The sequence below is a fragment of the Oncorhynchus clarkii genome, chromosome 2 (assembly GCF_045791955.1).
Source record: "Oncorhynchus clarkii lewisi isolate Uvic-CL-2024 chromosome 2, UVic_Ocla_1.0, whole genome shotgun sequence".
NCBI lineage: Eukaryota > Metazoa > Chordata > Actinopteri > Salmoniformes > Salmonidae > Oncorhynchus > Oncorhynchus clarkii.
Genome location: NC_092148.1, coordinates 523,496 through 541,926, shown reverse-complemented (window position 1 = coordinate 541,926; position 18,431 = coordinate 523,496). Strand labels below are relative to the sequence as shown.

General features: G+C 45.0%; 11 non-coding genes across 11 annotated transcripts; all 11 read right to left on the bottom strand.

Moving 5' to 3' along the window:
• Positions 1-1,987: 1,987 nt before the first annotated feature.
• On the bottom strand, positions 1,988-2,060 carry trnak-cuu (transfer RNA lysine (anticodon CUU)). The gene has a single exon. It is a non-coding gene; the product is annotated as a tRNA-Lys (tRNA).
• Positions 2,061-2,977: 917 nt separating this feature from the next.
• trnak-cuu (transfer RNA lysine (anticodon CUU)) lies at positions 2,978-3,050 on the bottom strand. Its single transcript has one exon. It is a non-coding gene; the product is annotated as a tRNA-Lys (tRNA).
• A 927-nt stretch (positions 3,051-3,977) lies between these two features.
• Positions 3,978-4,050, bottom strand: trnak-cuu (transfer RNA lysine (anticodon CUU)). Its single transcript has one exon. It is a non-coding gene; the product is annotated as a tRNA-Lys (tRNA).
• A 2,632-nt stretch (positions 4,051-6,682) lies between these two features.
• Positions 6,683-6,755, bottom strand: trnak-cuu (transfer RNA lysine (anticodon CUU)). Its single transcript has one exon. It is a non-coding gene; the product is annotated as a tRNA-Lys (tRNA).
• A 927-nt stretch (positions 6,756-7,682) lies between these two features.
• On the bottom strand, positions 7,683-7,755 carry trnak-cuu (transfer RNA lysine (anticodon CUU)). The gene has a single exon. It is a non-coding gene; the product is annotated as a tRNA-Lys (tRNA).
• A 927-nt stretch (positions 7,756-8,682) lies between these two features.
• trnak-cuu (transfer RNA lysine (anticodon CUU)) lies at positions 8,683-8,755 on the bottom strand. The gene has a single exon. It is a non-coding gene; the product is annotated as a tRNA-Lys (tRNA).
• A 2,467-nt stretch (positions 8,756-11,222) lies between these two features.
• On the bottom strand, positions 11,223-11,295 carry trnak-cuu (transfer RNA lysine (anticodon CUU)). Its single transcript has one exon. It is a non-coding gene; the product is annotated as a tRNA-Lys (tRNA).
• Positions 11,296-11,708: 413 nt separating this feature from the next.
• trnak-cuu (transfer RNA lysine (anticodon CUU)) lies at positions 11,709-11,781 on the bottom strand. Its single transcript has one exon. It is a non-coding gene; the product is annotated as a tRNA-Lys (tRNA).
• A 5,343-nt stretch (positions 11,782-17,124) lies between these two features.
• On the bottom strand, positions 17,125-17,197 carry trnak-cuu (transfer RNA lysine (anticodon CUU)). The gene has a single exon. It is a non-coding gene; the product is annotated as a tRNA-Lys (tRNA).
• A 402-nt stretch (positions 17,198-17,599) lies between these two features.
• Positions 17,600-17,672, bottom strand: trnak-cuu (transfer RNA lysine (anticodon CUU)). The gene has a single exon. It is a non-coding gene; the product is annotated as a tRNA-Lys (tRNA).
• A 414-nt stretch (positions 17,673-18,086) lies between these two features.
• trnak-cuu (transfer RNA lysine (anticodon CUU)) lies at positions 18,087-18,159 on the bottom strand. The gene has a single exon. It is a non-coding gene; the product is annotated as a tRNA-Lys (tRNA).
• Between the last annotated feature and the right edge of the window lie 272 nt (positions 18,160-18,431).

Genomic DNA, 18,431 nt, shown 5'->3' with positions numbered 1-18,431 from the left:
TTCAAGCCCCACCAGGAGCAAGTATTGTTCTTGAAGCCTCTGCCTGTCTATTTCTTGTCCGGAAAATGATAATTTATTCAATCCATTTAGGAGTACAATTCATCGGTAATAGGTATGTCATTGAGATGACAGGTCAGAGTGCAGGCAGAGATAGAATACAAATTCATAGCCTTCGGTATCACCAGCTATGCAGTGTGGCAAGCTTGCTCGAAATTCCAAGCGTATGGTTGTTTGCGAAGTGAGTTGGTGTTTCGGCAGAGAAAATAATCACCTAACATGGGGCTCGAACCCACGACCCTGAGATTAAGAGTCTCATGCTCTACCGACTGAGCTAGCCAGGTACCTCAATGGTGATTTTGAGTTGGTTGGAATATCGTACATCCAAGTTTCTGTAAAATATGGTGATCAGTGCGTGTTGTTGATGGATCCTGTGGTGCAATCTGTTAGCGTGTTGTACTTTTACAGCAGTATACAGCAATTATATCCTTCCTGTTTGGCCCTGTCCGGGGGTGTCCTCGGAGTGGGCCACAGTGTCTCCTGACCCCTCCTGTCTCAGCCTCCAGTATTTATGCTGCAGTAGTTTATGTGTCGGGGGGCTAGGGTCAGTTTGTTATATCTGGATTACTTCTCCTGTCCTATTCGGTGTCCTGTGTGAATCTAAGTGTGCGTTCTCTAATTCTCTCCTTCTCTCTTTCTCTCTCTCGGAGGACCTGAGCCCTAGGACTATGCCCCAGGACTACCTGACATGATGACTCCTTGCTGTCCCCAGTCCACCTGGCTGTGCTGCTGCTCCAGTTTCAACTGACCTGAGCCCTAGGACCATGCCCCAGGAATACCTGACATGATGACTCCTTGCTGTCCCCAGTCCACCTGACTGTGCTGCTGCTCCAGTTTCAACTATTCTGCCTTATTATTATTCGACCATGCTGGTCATCTATGAACATTTGAACATCTTGACCATGTTTTGTTATAATCTCCACCCGGCACAGCCAGAAGAGGACTGGCCACCCCACATAGCCTGGTTCCTCTCTAGGTTTCTTCCTAGGTTTTGGCCTTTCTAGGGAGTTTTTCCTAGCCACCGTGCTTCTACACCTGCATTGCTTGCTGTTTGGGGTTTTAGGCTGGGTTTTTGTACAGCACTTTGAGATATCAGCTGATGTACGAAGGGCTATATAAATAAATTTGATTTGATTTGATTTGATTTGAATTAGATGCGAAGGTTATGAGTTCAAGGCCCACCAGGAGCAAGTATTCTTCTTGAAGCCTCTGCCTGTCTATTTCTTGTCCGGAAAATGATAATTTATTCAATCCATTTAGGAGTACAATTCATTGGTAATAGGTATGTCATTGAGATGACAGGTCAGAGTGCAGGAAGAGATAGAATACAAATTCACAGCCTTCTGTATCACCAGCTATGCAAGCCTGCTCGAAATTCCAAGCTCCAGAATGTTTGCGAAGTGAGTTGGTGCTTCGGCAGAGAAAATAATCACCTAACGTGGAGCTCGAACCCACGACCCTGAGATTAAGAGTCTCATGCTCTGCCGACTGAGCTAGCCAGTTACCTCAATGGTGATTTTGAGTTGGTTCGAATATCGTACAGCCCAGTTTCTGCAAAATATGGTGATCAGTGAGAGTGTTGTTGATGGATCCTGTGGTGCAATCTGTTAGCGTGTTGTACTTATACAGCAGTATACAGCAATTAGATGATAAGGTTATGAGTTCAAGCTCCACCAGGAGCAAGTATTGTTCTTGAAGCCTCTGCCTGTCTATTTCTTGTCCGGAAAATGATAATTTATTCAATCCATTTAGGAGTACAATTCACCAGTAATAGGTATGTCATTGAGATGACAGGTCAGAGTGTAGGCAGAGATACAATACAAATTCATAGTCTTCTGTATCACCAGCTATGCAGTGTGGCAAGCTTGCTCGAAATTCCAAGCGGATGGTTGTTTGCGAAGTGAGTTGGTGCTTCGGCAGAGAAAATAATCACCTAACGTGGGGCTCGAACCCACGACCCTGAGATTAAGAGTCTCATGCTCTACCGACTGAGCTAGCCAGGTACCGCAATGGTGATTTTGAGTTGGTACGAATATCGTACATCCCAGTTTCTGCAAAATATGGTCATCGGTGCGTGTTGTTGATGGAGCCTGTGGTGCAATCTGTTAGCGTGTTGTACTTATACAGCAGTATACAGCAATTAGATGCGAAGGTTATGAGTTCAAGGCCCACCAGGAGCAAGTATTCTTCTTGAAGCCTCTGCCTGTCTATTTCTTGTCCGGAAAATGATAATTTATTCAATCCATTTAGGAGTACAATTCATTGGTAATAGGTATGTCATTGAGATGACAGGTCAGAGTGCAGGAAGAGATAGAATACAAATTCACAGCCTTCTGTATCACCAGCTATGCAAGCCTGCTCGAAATTCCAAGCTCCAGGCTGTTTGCGAAGTGAGTTAGTGCTTCGGCAGAGAAAATAATTACCTAACGTGGGGCTCGAACCCACGACCCTGAGATTAAGAGTCTCATGCTCTGCCGACTGAGCTAGCCAGGTACCTTAATAGTATTTTTGACTTGGTACGAATATCGTACAGCCCAGTTTCTGCAAAATATGGTGATCAGTGAGAGTGTTGTTGATGGATCCTGTGGTGCAATCTGTTAGCGTGTTGTACTTATACAGCAGTATACAGCAATTAGATGATAAGGTTATGAGTTCAAGGCCCACCAGGAGCAAGTATTCTTCTTGAAGCCTCTGCCTGTCTATGTCTTGTCCGGAAAATGATAATTTATTCAATCCATTTAGGAGTACAATTCACCGGTAATAGGTATGTCATTGAGATGACAGGTCAGAGTGCAGGCAGAGATAGAATACAAATTCATAGCCTTCTGTATCACCAGCTATGCAGTGTGGCAAGCCTGCTCGAAATTCCAAGTGGATGGCTGTTTGCGAAGTGAGTTGGTGCTTCGGCAGAGAAAATAATCACCTAACGTGGGGCTCGAACCCACGACCCTGAGATTAAGAGTCTCATGCTCTACCGACTGAGCTAGCCAGGTACCTCAGTAGTATTTTTGACTTGGTACGAATATCGTACAGCCCAGTTTCTGCAAAATATGGTGATCAGTGAGAGTGTTGTTGATGGATCCTGTGGTGCAATCTGTTAGCGTGTTGTACTTATACAGCAGTATATAGCAATTAGATGACAAGGTTATGAGTTCAAGCCCCACCAGGAGCAAATATTCTTCTTGAAGCCTCTGCCTGTCTATTTCTTGTCCGGAAAATGATAATTTATTCAAACCATTTAGGATTACAGTTCATTGGTAGTAGGTATGTCATTGAGATGACAGGTCAGAGTGCAGGCAGAGCTAGAATACAAATTCATAGCCTTCTGTATCACCAGCTATGCAGTGTGGCAAGCCTGCTCGAAATTCCAAGCGGATGGCTGTTTGCGAAGTGAGTTGGTGCTTCGGCAGAGAAAATAATCACCTAACGTGGGGCTCAAACCCACGACCCTGAGATTAAGAGTCTCATGCTCTACCGACTGAGCTAGCCAGGTACCTCAATAGTATTTTTGACTTGGTACGAATATCGTACAGCCCAGTTTCTGCAAAATATGGTGATCAGTGAGAGTGTTGTTGATGGATCCTGTGGTGCAATCTGTTAGCGTGTTGTACTTATACAGCAGTATACAGCAATTAGATGATAAGGTTATGAGTTCAAGCCCCACCAGGAGCAAGTATTGTTCTTGAAGCCTCTGCCTGTCTATTTCTTGTCCGGAAAAGGATAATTTATTCAATCCATTTAGGAGTACAATTCATCGGTAATAGGTATGTCATTGAGATGACAGGTCAGAGTGCAGGCAGAGATAGAATACAAATTCATAGCCTTCTGTATCACCAGCTATGCAGTGTGGCAAGTTTGCTCGAAATTCCAAGCAGATGGTTGTTTGCGAAGTGAGTTGGTGCTTCGGCAGAGAAAATAATCACCTAACGTGGGGCTCGAACCCACGACCCTGAGATTAAGAGTCTCATGCTCTACCGACTGAGCTAGCCAGGTGCCTCAATAGTCATTTTGACTTGGTTCGAATATCGTACAGCCCAGTTTCTGCAAAATATGGTGATCAGTGAGAGTGTTGTTGATGGATCCTGTGGTGCAATCTGTTAGCGTGTTGTACTTATACAGCAGTATACAGCAATTAGATGCGAAGGTTATGAGTTCAAGGCCCACCAGGAGCAAGTATTCTTCTTGAAGCCTCTGCCTGTCTATTTCTTGTCCGGAAAATGATAATTTATTCAATCCATTTAGGAGTATAATTCATTGGTAATAGGTATGTCATTGAGATGACAGGTCAGAGTGCAGGAAGAGATAGAATACAAATTCACAGCCTTCTGTATCACCAGCTATGCAAGCCTGCTCGAAATTCCAAGCTCCAGGCTGTTTGCGAAGTGAGTTAGTGCTTCGGCAGAGAAAATAATCACCTAACGTGGGGCTCGAACCCACGACCCTGAGATTAAGAGTCTCATGCTCTGCCGACTGAGCTAGCCAGGTACCTCAATAGTATTTTTGACTTGGTACGAATATCGTACAGCCCAGTTTCTGCAAAATATGGTGATCAGTGAGAGTGTTGTTGATGGATCCTGTGGTGCAATCTGTTAGCGTGTTGTACTTATACAGCAGTATACAGCAATTAGATGATAAGGTTATGAGTTCAAGGCCCACCAGGAACAAGTATTCTTCTTGAAGCCTCTGCCTGTCTATTTCTTGTCCGGAAAATTATAATTTATTCAATCCATTTAGGAGTACAATTCATTGGTAATAGGTATGTCATTGAGATGACAGGTCAGAGTGCAGTCAGAGATAGAATACAAATTCATAGCCTTCTGTATCACCAGCTATGCAGGCTGGCAAGCCTGCTCGAAATTCCAAGCGGATGGCTGTTTGCGAAGTGAGTTGGTGCTTCGGCAGAGAAAATAATCACCTAATGTGGAGCTCGAACCCACGACCCTGAGATTAAGAGTCTCATGCTCTACCGACTGAGCTAGACAGTTACCTCAATAGCATTTTTGACTTGGTACGAATATCGTACAGCCCAGTTTCTGCAAAATATGGTGATCAGTGAGAGTGTTGTTGATGGATCCTGTGGTGCAATCTGTTAGCGTGTTGTACTTATACAGCAGTATACAGCAATTATATCCTTCCTGTTTGGCCCTGTCCGGGGGTGTCCTCGGAGTGGGCCACAGTGTCTCCTGACCCCTCCTGTCTCAGCCTCCAGTATTTATGCTGCAGTAGTTTATGTGTCGGGGGGCTAGGGTCAGTTTGCTGGAGTACTTCTCCTGTCCTATTCGGTGTCCTGTGTGAATCTAAGTGTGCGTTCTCTAATTCTCTCCTTCTCTCTTTCTCTCTCTCGGAGGACCTGAGCCCTAGGACTATGCCCCAGGACTACCTGACATGATGACTCCTTGCTGTCCCCAGTCCACCTGGCTGTGCTGCTGCTCCAGTTTCAACTGACCTGAGCCCTAGGACCATGCCCCAGGAATACCTGACATGATGACTCCTTGCTGTCCCCAGTCCACCTGACTGTGCTGCTGCTCCAGTTTCAACTATTCTGCCTTATTATTATTCGACCATGCTGGTCATCTATGAACATTTGAACATCTTGACCATGTTTTGTTATAATCTCCACCCGGCACAGCCAGAAGAGGACTGGCCACCCCACATAGCCTGGTTCCTCTCTAGGTTTCTTCCTAGGTTTTGGCCTTTCTAGGGAGTTTTTCCTAGCCACCGTGCTTCTACACCTGCATTGCTTGCTGTTTGGGGTTTTAGGCTGGGTTTCTGTACAGCACTTTGAGATATCAGCTGATGTACGAAGGGCTATATAAATACATTTGATTTGATTTGATTTGATTTGAATTATATGCGAAGGTTATGAGTTCAAGGCCCACCAGGAGCAAGTATTCTTCTTGAAGCCTCTGCCTGTCTATTTCTTGTCCGGAAAATGATAATTTATTCAATCCATTTAGGAGTACAATTCATTGGTAATAGGTATGTCATTGAGATGACAGGTCAGAGTGCAGGAAGAGATAGAATACAAATTCACAGCCTTCTGGATCACCAGCTATGCAAGCCTGCTCGTAATTCCAAGCTCCAGAATGTTTGCGAAGTGAGTTGGCTTCGGCAGAGAAAATAATCACCTAACGTGGAGCTCGAACCCACGACCCTGAGATTAAGAGTCTCATGCTCTGCCGACTGAGCTAGCCAGTTACCTCAATGGTGATTTTGAGTTGGTTCGAATATCGTACAGCCCAGTTTCTGCAAAATATGGTGATCAGTGAGAGTGTTGTTGATGGATCCTGTGGTGCAATCTGTTAGCGTGTTGTACTTATACAGCAGTATACAGCAATTAGATGATAAGGTTATGAGTTCAAGCTCCACCAGGAGCAAGTATTGTTCTTGAAGCCTCTGCCTGTCTATTTCTTGTCCGGAAAATTATAATTTATTCAATCCATTTAGGAGTACAATTCACCGGTAATAGGTATGTCATTGAGATGACAGGTCAGAGTGTAGGCAGAGATAGAATACAAATTCATAGTCTTCTGTATCACCAGCTATGCAGTGTGGCAAGCTTGCTCGAAATTCCAAGCGGATGGTTGTTTGCGAAGTGAGTTGGTGCTTCGGCAGAGAAAATAATCACCTAACGTGGGGCTCGAACCCACGACCCTGAGATTAAGAGTCTCATGCTCTACCGACTGAGCTAGCCAGGTACGTCAATAGTATTTTTGACTTGGTACGAATATCGTACAGCCCAGTTTCTGCAAAATATGGTGATCAGTGAGAGTGTTGTTGATGGATCCTGTGGTGCAATCTGTTAGCGTGTTGTACTTATACAGCAGTAGACAGCAATTAGATGACAAGGTTATGAGTTCAAGCCCCACCAGGAGCAAATATTCTTCTTGAAGCCTCTGCCTGTCTATTTCTTGTCCGGAAAATGATAATTTATTCAAACCATTTAGGATTACAGTTCATTGGTAGTAGGTATGTCATTGAGATGACAGGTCAGAGTGCAGGCAGAGCTAGAATACAAATTCATAGCCTTCTGTATCACCAGCTATGCAGTGTGGCAAGCCTGCTCGAAATTCCAAGCGGATGGCTGTTTGCGAAGTGAGTAGGTGCTTCGGCAGAGAAAATAATCACCTAACGTGGGGCTCAAACCCACGACCCTGAGATTAAGAGTCTCATGCTCTACCGACTGAGCTAGCCAGGTACCTCAATAGCATTTTTGACTTGGTACGAATATCGTACAGCCCAGTTTCTGCAAAATATGGTGATCAGTGAGAGTGTTGTTGATGGATCCTGTGGTGCAATCTGTTAGCGTGTTGTACTTATACAGCAGTATACAGCAATTAGATGCGAAGGTTATGAGTTCAAGCTCCACCAGGAGCAAGTATTGTTCTTGAAGCCTCTGCCTGTCTATTTCTTGTCCGGAAAATGATAATTTATTCAATCCATTTAGGAGTACAATTCACCGGTAATAGGTATGTCATTGAGATGACAGGTCAGAGTGCAGGCAGAGATAGAATACAAATTCATAGCCTTCTGTATCACCAGCTATGCAGTGTGGCAAGCCTGCTCGAAATTCCAAGCGGATGGCTGTTTGCGAAGTGAGTTGGTGCTTCGGCAGAGAAAATAATCACCTAACGTGGGGCTCGAACCCACGACCCTGAGATTAAGAGTCTCATGCTCTACCGACTGAGCTAGCCAGGTAGCTCAGTAGTATTTTTGACTTGGTACGAATATCGTACAGCCCAGTTTCTGCAAAATATGGTGATCAGTGAGAGTGTTGTTGATGGATCCTGTGGTGCAATCTGTTAGCGTGTTGTACTTATACAGCAGTAGACAGCAATTAGATGACAAGGTTATGAGTTCAAGCCCCACCAGGAGCAAATATTCTTCTTGAAGCCTCTGCCTGTCTATTTCTTGTCCGGAAAATGATAATTTATTCAAACCATTTAGGATTACAGTTCATTGGTAGTAGGTATGTCATTGAGATGACAGGTCAGAGTGCAGGCAGAGCTAGAATACAAATTCATAGCCTTCTGTATCACCAGCTATGCAGTGTGGCAAGCCTGCTCGAAATTCCAAGCGGATGGCTGTTTGCGAAGTGAGTAGGTGCTTCGGCAGAGAAAATAATCACCTAACGTGGGGCTCAAACCCACGACCCTGAGATTAAGAGTCTCATGCTCTACCGACTGAGCTAGCCAGGTACCTCAATAGCATTTTTGACTTGGTACGAATATCGTACAGCCCAGTTTCTGCAAAATATGGTGATCAGTGAGAGTGTTGTTGATGGATCCTGTGGTGCAATCTGTTAGCGTGTTGTACTTATACAGCAGTATACAGCAATTAGATGCGAAGGTTATGAGTTCAAGCTCCACCAGGAGCAAGTATTGTTCTTGAAGCCTCTGCCTGTCTATTTCTTGTCCGGAAAATGATAATTTATTCAATCCATTTAGGAGTACAATTCACCGGTAATAGGTATGTCATTGAGATGACAGGTCAGAGTGCAGGCAGAGATAGAATACAAATTCATAGCCTTCTGTATCACCAGCTATGCAGTGTGGCAAGCTTGCTCGAAATTCCAAGCGGATGGTTGTTTGCGAAGTGAGTTGGTGTTTCGGCAGAGAAAATAATCACCTAACGTGGGGCTCGAACCCACGACCCTGAGATTAAGAGTCTCATGCTCTACCGACTGAGCTAGCCAGGTACCTCAATGGTGATTTTGAATTGGTTCGAATATCGTACATCCCAGTTTCTGCAAAATATGGTCATCGGTGCGTGTTGTTGATGGAGCCTGTGGTGCAATCTGTTAGCGTGTTGTACTTATACAGCAGTATACAGCAATTAGATGTGAAGGTTATGAGTTCAAGGCCCACCAGGAGCAAGTATTCTTCTTGAAGCCTCTGCCTGTCTATTTCTTGTCCGGAAAATGATAATTTATTCAATCCATTTAGGAGTACAATTCATTGGTAATAGGTATGTCATTGAGATGACAGGTCAGAGTGCAGGAAGAGATAGAATACAAATTCACAGCCTTCTGTATCACCAGCTATGCAAGCCTGCTCGAAATTCCAAGCTCCAGGCTGTTTGCGAAGTGAGTTAGTGCTTCGGCAGAGAAAATAATCACCTAACGTGGGGCTCGAACCCACGACCCTGAGATTAAGAGTCTCATGCTCTGCCGACTGAGCTAGCCAGGTACCTCAATAGTATTTTTGACTTGGTACGAATATCGTACAGCCCAGTTTCTGCAAAATATGGTGATCAGTGAGTGTTGTTGATGGATCCTGTGGTGCAATCTGTTAGCGTGTTGTACTTATACAGCAGTATACAGCAATTAGATGATAAGGTTATGAGTTCAAGGCCCACCAGGAGCAAGTATTCTTCTTGAAGCCTCTGCCTGTCTATTTCTTGTCCGGAAATTTATAATTTATTCAATTCATTTAGGAGCACAATTCATTAGTAATAGGTATGTCATTGAGATGACAGGTCAGAGTGCAGGCAGAGATAGAATACAAATTCATAGCCTTCTGTATCACCAGCTATGCAGGCTGGCAAGCCTGCTCGAAATTCCAAGCGGATGGCTGTTTGCGAAGTGAGTTGGTGCTTAGGCAGAGAAAATAATCACCTCATGTGGAGCTCGAACCCACGACCCTGAGATTAAGAGTCTCATGCTCTACCGACTGAGCTAGCCAGGTACCTCAATAGTATTTTTGACTTGGTACGAATATCGTACAGCCCAGTTTCTGCAAAATATGGTGATCAGTGCGAGTGTTGTTGATGGATCCTGTGGTGCAATCTGTTAGCGTGTTGTACTTATAGTATACAGCAATTAGATGACAAGGTTATGAGTTCAAGCCCCACCAGGAGCAAATATTCTTCTTGAAGCCTCTGCCTGTCTATTTCTTGTCCGGAAAATGATAATTTATTCAAACCATTTAGGATTACAGTTCATTGGTAGTAGGTATGTCATTGAGATGACAGGTCAGAGTGCAGGCAGAGATAGAATACAAATTCATAGCCTTCTGTATCACCAGCTATGCAGTGTGGCAAGCTTGCTCGAAATTCCAAGCGGATGGTTGTTTGCGAAGTGAGTTGGTGTTTCGGCAGAGAAAATAATCACCTAACGTGGGGCTCGAACCCACGACCCTAAAATTAAGAGTCTCATGCTCTACCGACTGAGCTAGCCAGGTACCTCAATGGTGATTTTGAGTTGGTTCGAATATCGTACATCCCAGTTTCTGCAAAATAGGGTGATCAGTGCGTGTTGTTGATGGATCCTGTGGTGCAATCTGTTAGCGTGTTGTACTTATACAGCAGTATACAGCAATTAGATGACAAGGTTATGAGTTCAAGCCCCACCAGGAGCAAGTATTCTTCTTGAAGCCTCTGAATGTCTATTTCTTGCCCGGAAAATGATAATTTATTCAATCCATTTAGGAGTACAGTTCATTGGTAATAGGTATGTCATTGAGATGACAGGTCAGAGTGCACGCAGAGATAGAATACAAATTCATAGCCTTCTGTATCACTAGCTATGCAGGGTGGCAAGCCTGCTTGAAATTCCAAGCGGATGGCTGTTTGCAAAGTCAGTTGGTGCTTCGGCAGAGAAAATACGCACCTAACGTGGGGCTCGAACCCACGACCCTGAGATTAAGAGTCTCATGCTCTACCGACTGAGCTAGCCAAGTACCTCAATAGATGTTTTGACTTGGTACGAATATCGTACAGCCCAGTTTCTGCAAAATATGGTGATCAGTGAGAGTGTTGTTGATGGATCCTGTGGTGCAATCTGTTAGCGTGTTGTACTTATACAGCAGTATACAGCAATTAGATGACAAGGTTATGAGTTCAAGCCCCACCAGGTGCAAGTATTCTTCTTGAATCCTCTGCCTGTCTATTTCTTGCCTAGAAAAGGAGCATTTATTCAATCCATTTAGGAGTACAATTAATCGGTAATAGGTATGTCATTGAGATGACAGGTCAGAGTGCAGGCAGAGATAGAATACATTCGGTAATAGGTATGTCATTGAGATGACAGGTCAGAGTGCAGGCAGAGATAGAATACAAATTCATAGCCTTCTGTATCAACAGCTATCCAGGGTGGCAAGCCTGCTCGAAATTCCAAGCGGATGGTTGTTTGCGAAGTGAGTTGGTGCTTCTGCAGAGAAATGAATCACCTAACGTGGGGCTCGAACCCACGACCCTGAGATTAAGAGTCTCATGCTCTACCGACTGAGCTAGCCAGGTACCTCAATGGTGATTTTGACTTGGTTTGAATATCGTACATCCCAGTTTCTGCAAAATAGGGTGATCAGTGAGTGTTGTTGATGGATCCTGTGGTGCAATCTGTTAGCGTGTTGTACTTTTACAGCAGTATACAGCAATTAGATGACAAGGTTATGAGTTCAAGCCCCACCAGGAGCAAGTATTCTTCTTGAAGCCTCTGCCTGTCTATTTCTTGTCCGGAAAATGATCATTTATTCAAGCCATTTAGGAGTACAATTCATCGGTAATAGGTATGTCATTCAGAGTGCAGGCAGAGATAGAATACAAATTCATAGCCTTCTGTATCACCAGATATGCAGGGTGGCAAGCCTGCTCGAATTTCCAAGCGGATGGTTGTTTGCGAAGTGAGTTGGTGCTTCGGCTGAGAAAATAATCACCTAACGTGGGGCTCGAACCCACGACCCTGAGATTAAGAGTCTCATGCTCTACCGACTGAGCTAGCCAGGTACCTCAATGGTGATTTTGACTTGGTTTGAATATCGTACAGCCCAGTTTCTGCAAAATATGGTGATCAGTGAGAGTGTTGTTGATGGATCCTGTGGTGCAATCTGTTAGCGTGTTGTACTTATACAGCAGTATACAGCAATTAGATGATAAGGTTATGAGTTCAAGCCCCACCAGGAGCAAGTATTGTTCTTGAAGCCTCTGCCTGTCTATTTCTTGTCCGGAAAATGATATTTTTTCAATTCAGGCAGAGATAGAATACAAATTCATAGCCTTCTGTATCACCAGCTATGCAGGCTGGCAAGCCTGCTCGCAATTCCAAGTGGATGGCTGTGTGCGAAGTGAGTTGGTGCTTCGGCAGAGAAAATAGTCACCTAACGTGGGGCTCGAACCCACGACCCTGAGATTAAGAGTCAAATCAAATCAAATCAAATCAAATCAAATTTTATTTGTCACATACACATGGTTAGCAGATGTTAATGCGAGTGTAGCGAAATGCTTGTGCTTCTAGTTCCGACAATGCAGTAATAACAAGTAATCTAACTAACAATTCCAAAACTACTGTCTTGTACACAGTGTAAGGGGATAAAGAATATGTACATAAGGATATATGAATGAGTGATGGTACAGAGCAGCATAGGCAAGATACAGTAGATGGTATCGGGTACAGTATGTACAAATGAGATGAGTATGTAAACAAAGTGGCATAGTATAGTATAAAGTGGCTAGTGATACATGTATTACATAAGGATACCGTCGATGATATAGAGTACAGTATATACGTATGCGTATGAGATGAATAATGTAGGGTAAGTAACATTTATATAAGGTAGCATTGTTTAAAGTGGCTAGTGATATATTTACATCATTTCCCATCAATTCCCATTATTAAAGTGGCTGGAGTTGAGTCAGTGTCAGTGTGTTGGCAGCAGCCACTCAGTGTTAGTGGTGGCTGTTTAACAGTCTGATGGCCTTGAGATAGAAGCTGTTTTTCAGTCTCTCGGTCCCAGCTTTGATGCACCTGTACTGACCTCGCCTTCTGGATGATAGCGGGGTGAACAGGCAGTGGCTCGGGTGGTTGATGTCCTTGATGATCTTTATGGCCTTCCTGTGACATCGGGTGGTGTAGGTGTCCTGGAGGGCAGGTAGTTTGCCCCCGGTGATGCGTTGTGCAGACCTCACTACCCTCTGGAGAGCCTTACGGTTGAGGGCGGTGCAGTTGCCATACCAGGCGGTGATACAGCCCGCCAGGATGCTCTCGATTGTGCATCTGTAGAAGTTTGTGAGTGCTTTTGGTGACAAGCCGAATTTCTTCAGCCTCCTGAGGTTGAAGAGGCGCTGCTGCGCCTTCTTCACGATGCTGTCTGTGTGAGTGGACCAATTCAGTTTGTCTGTGATGTGTATGCCGAGGAACTTAAAACTTGCTACCCTCTCCACTACTGTTCCATCGATGTGGATAGGGGGGTGTTCCCTCTGCTGTTTCCTGAAGTCCACAATCATCTCCTTAGTTTTGTTGACGTTGAGTGTGAGGTTGTTTTCCTGACACCACACTCCGAGGGCCCTCACCTCCTCCCTGTAGGCCGTCTCATCGTTGTTGGTAATCAAGCCTACCACTGTTGTGTCGTCCGCAAACTTGATGATTGAGTTGGAGGCGTGCGTGGCCACGCAGTCGTGGGTGAACAGGGAGTACAGGAGAGGGCTCAGAACGCAACCTTGTGGGGCCCCAGTGTTGAGGATCAGCGGGGAGGAGATGTTGTTGCCTACCCTCACCACCTGGGGGCGGCCCGTCAGGAAGTCCAGTACCCAGTTGCACAGGGCGGGGTCGAGACCCAGGGTCTCGAGCTTGATGACGAGCTTGGAGGGTACTATGGTGTTGAATGCCGAGCTGTAGTCGATGAACAGCATTCTCACATAGGTATTCCTCTTGTCCAGATGGGTTAGGGCAGTGTGCAGTGTGGTTGAGATTGCATCGTCTGTGGACCTATTTGGGCGGTAAGCAAATTGGAGTGGGTCTAGGGTGTCAGGTAGGGTGGAGGTGATATGGTCCTTGACTAGTCTCTCAAAGCACTTCATGATGACGGATGTGAGTGCTACGGGGCGGTAGTCATTTAGCTCAGTTACCTTAGCTTTCTTGGGAACAGGAACAATGGTGGCCCTCTTGAAGCATGTGGGAACAGCAGACTGGTATAGGGATTGATTGAATATGTCCGTAAACACACCGGCCAGCTGGTCTGCGCATGCTCTGAGGGCGCGGCTGGGGATGCCATCTGGGCCTGCAGCCTTGCGAGGGTTAACACGTTTAAATGTCTTACTCACCTCGGCTGCAGTGAAGGAGAGACCGCATGTTTTCGTTGCAGGCCGTGTCAGTGGCACTGTATTGTCCTCAAAGCGGGCAAAAAAGTTATTTAGTCTGCCTGGGAGCAAGACATCCTGGTCCGTGACTGGGCTGGGTTTCTTCCTGTAGTCCGTGATTGACTGTAGACCCTGCCACATGCCTCTTGTGTCTGAGCCGTTGAATTGAGATTCTACTTTGTCTCTGTACTGGCGCTTAGCTTGTTTGATAGCCTTGCGGAGGGAATAGCTGCACTGTTTGTATTCGGTCATGTTACCAGACACCTTGCCCTGATTAAAAGCAGTGGTTCGCGCTTTCAGTTTCACACGAATGCTGCCATCAATCCACGGTTTCTGGTTAGGGAATGTTTTAATCGTTGCTATGGGAACGACATCTTCAACGCACGTTCTAATGAACTCGCACACCGAATCAGCGTATTCGTCAATGTTGTTATCTGACGCAATACGAAACATCTCCCAGTCCACGTGATGGAAGCAGTCTTGGAGTGTGGAGTCAGCTTGGTCGGACCAGCGTTGGACAGACCTCAGCGTGGGAGCCTCTTGTTTTAGTTTCTGTCTGTAGGCAGGGATCAACAAAATGGAGTCGTGGTCAGCTTTTCCGAAAGGGGGGCGGGGCAGGGCCTTATATGCGTCGCGGAAGTTAGAGTAACAATGGTCCAAGGTCTTTCCTCCCCTGGTTGCGCAATCGATATGCTGATAAAATTTGGGGAGTCTTGTTTTCAGATTAGCCTTGTTAAAATCCCCAGCTACAATGAATGCAGCCTCCGGATAAATTGTTTCCAGTTTGCAGAGAGTTAAATAAAGTTCGTTCAGAGCCATCGATGTGTCTGCTTGGGGGGGGGATATATACGGCTGTGATTATAATCGAAGAGAATTCTCTTGGTAGATAATGCGGTCTACATTTGATTGTGAGGAATTCTAAATCAGGTGAACAGAAGGATTTGAGTTCCTGTATGTTTCTTTCATCGCACCATGTCACGTTAGTCATAAGGCATACGCCCCCGCCCCTCTTTTTACCAGAAAGATGTTTTTTCCTGTCTGCGCGATGCGTGGAGAAACCTGTTGGCTGCACCGCTTCGGATTGCGTCTCTCCAGTAAGCCACGTTTCCGTGAAGCAAAGAACGTTACAGTCTCTGATGTCCCTCTGGAATGCTACCCTTGCTCGGATTTCATCAACCTTGTTGTCAAGAGACTGGACATTGGCAAGAAGAATGCTAGGGAGTGGTGCGTGCTGTGCCCGTCTCCGGAGTCTGACCAGAAGACCGCCTCGTTTCCCTCTCTTTCGGAGTCGTTTTTTTGGGTCGCTGCATAGGATCCACTCCGTTGTCCTGTTTGTAAGGCAGAACACAGGATCCGCGTCGCGAAAAACATATTCTTGGTCGTACTGATGGTGAGTTGATGCTGATCTTATATTCAGTAGTTCTTCTCGACTGTATGTAATGAAACCTAAGATGACCTGGGGTACTAATGTAAGAAATAACACGTAAAAAAACAAAAAACTGCATAGTTTCCTAGGAACGCGAAGCGAGGCGGCCATCTCTGTCGGCGCCGGAAGTACATGCTCTACCGACTGAGCTAGCCAGGTACCGCAATGGTGATTTTGAGTTGGTTCGAATATCGTACATCCCAGTTTCTGCAAAATATGGTGATCAGTGATTGTTGTTGATGGATCCTGTGGTGCAATCTGTTAGCGTGTTGTACTTATACAGCAGTATACAGCAATTAGATGCGAAGGTTATGAGTTCAAGGCCCACCAGGAGCAGGTATTCTTCTTGAAGCCTCTGCCTGTCTATTTCTTGTCCGGAAAATGATATTTTTTCAATCCATTTAGGAGTACAATTCATCGGTAATAGTTATGTCATTGAGAAGACAGGTCAGAGTGCAGGTAGAGATAGAATACAAATTCATAGCCTTCTGTATCACCAACTATGCAGGGTGGCAAGCCTGCTCGAAATTCCAAGCGGATGGTTGTTTGCGAAGTGAGTTGGTGCTTCGGCAGAGAAAATAATCACCTAACGTGGGGCTCGAACCCGCAACCCTAAGATTAAGAGTCTCATGCTCTACCGACTGAGCTAGCCAGGTACCTCAATAGTAGTTTTGACTTGGTACGAATATCGTACAGCCCAGTTTCTGCAAAATATGGTGATCAGTGAGAGTGTGGTTGATGGATCCTGTGGTGCAATCTGTTAGCGTGTTGTACTTGTACAGCAGTATACAGCAATTAGATGACAAGGTTATGAGTTCAAGGACCACCAGGAGCAAGTATTCTTCTTGAAGCCTCTGCCTGTCTATTTCTTGTCCGGAAAATGATATTTTTTCAATCCATTTAGGAGTACAGTTCATTGGTAATAGGTATGTCATTGAGATGACAGGTCAGAGTGCAGGCAGAGATAGAATACAAATTCGTAGCCTTCTGTATCACCACCTATCCAGGGTGGCAAGCCTGCTCGAATTTCCAAGCGGATGGTTGTTTGCGAAGTGAGTTGGTGCTTCTGCAGAGAAATGAATCACCTAACGTGGGGATGGAACCCACGACCCTGAGATTAAGAGTCTCATTCTCTACCGACTGAGCTAGCCAGGTACCTCAATGGTGATTTTAACTTGGTTTGAATATCGTACATCCCAGTTTCTGCAAAATAGGGTGATCAGTGAGTGTTGTTGATGGATCCTGTGGTGCAATCTGTTAGCGTGTTGTACTTTTACAGCAGTATACAGCAATTAGATGACAAGGTTATGAGTTCAAGCCCCACCAGGAGCAAGTATTCTTCTTGAAGCCTCTGCCTGTCTATTTCTTGTCCGGAAAATGATCATTTATTCAAGCCATTTAGGAGTACAATTCATCGGTAATAGGTATGTCATTCAGAGTGCAGGCAGAGATAGAATACAAATTCATAGCCTTCTGTATCACCAGATATGCAGGGTGGCAAGCCTGCTCGAATTTCCAAGCGGATGGTTGTTTGCGAAGTGAGTTGGTGCTTCGGCTGAGAAAATAATCACCTAACGTGGGGCTCGAACCCACGACCCTGAGATTAAGAGTCTCATGCTCTACCGACTGAGCTAGCCAGGTACCTCAATAGTGATTTTGACTTGGTTTGAATATCGTACAGCCCAGTTTCTGCAAAATATGGTGATCAGTGCGAGTGTTGTTGATGGATCCTGTACTTACACAGCAGTATACAGCAATTAGATGATAAGGTTATGAGTTCAAGCTCCACCAGGAGCAAGTATTGTTCTTGAAGCCTCTGCCTGTCTATTTCTTGTCCGGAAAATGATAATTTATTCAATCCATTTAGGAGTACAATTCACCGGTAATAGGTATGTCACTGAGATGACAGGTCAGAGTGTAGGCAGAGATAGAATACAAATTCATAGTCTTCTGTATCACCAGCTATGCAGTGTGGCAAGCTTGCTAGAAATTCCAAGCGGATGGTTGTTGCAAGTGAGTTGGTGCTTCGGCAGAGAAAACAATCACCTAACGTGGGGCTCGAACCCACGACCCTGAGATTAAGAGTCTCATGCTCTACCGACTGAGCTAGCCAGGTACCTCAATGGTGATTTTGAGTTGGTTCGAATATCGTACATCCCAGTTTCTGCAAAATATGGTGATCAGTTCGTGTTGTTGATGGATCCTGCGGTGCAATCTGTTAGTGTGTTGTACTTATACAGCAGTATACAGCAATTAGATGCGAAGGTTATGAGTTCAAGGCCCACCATGAGCAAGTATTCTTCTTGAAGCCTCTGCGTGTCTATTTCTTGTCCGGAAAATGATAATTTATTCAATCCATTTAGGAGTACAATTCATCGGTAATCGGTATGTCATTGAGATGACAGGTCAGAGTGCAGGCAGAGATAGAATACAAATTCATAGCCTTCTGTATCACCAGCTATGTAGGCTGGCAAATTTCAAGCGGATGGCTGTTTGCGAAGTGAGTTGGTGCTTCGGCAGAGAAAATATTCACCTAACGTGGGGCTCGAACCCACGACCCTGAGATTAAGAGTCTCATGCTCTACCGACTGAGCTAGCCAGGTACCTCAATAGTATTTTTGACTTGGTACGAATATCGTACAGCCCAGTTTCTGCAAAATATGGTGATCAGTGAGAGTGTTGTTGATGGATCCTGTGGTGCAATCTGTTAGCATGTTGTACTTATACAGCAGTATACAGCAATTAGATGACAAGGTTATGAGTTCAAGCCCCACTAGGAGCAAGTATTGTTCTTGAAGCCTCTGCCTGTCTATTTCTTGTCTGGAAAATGATAATTTATTCAATCCATTTAGGAGTACAATTCATCTGTAATAGG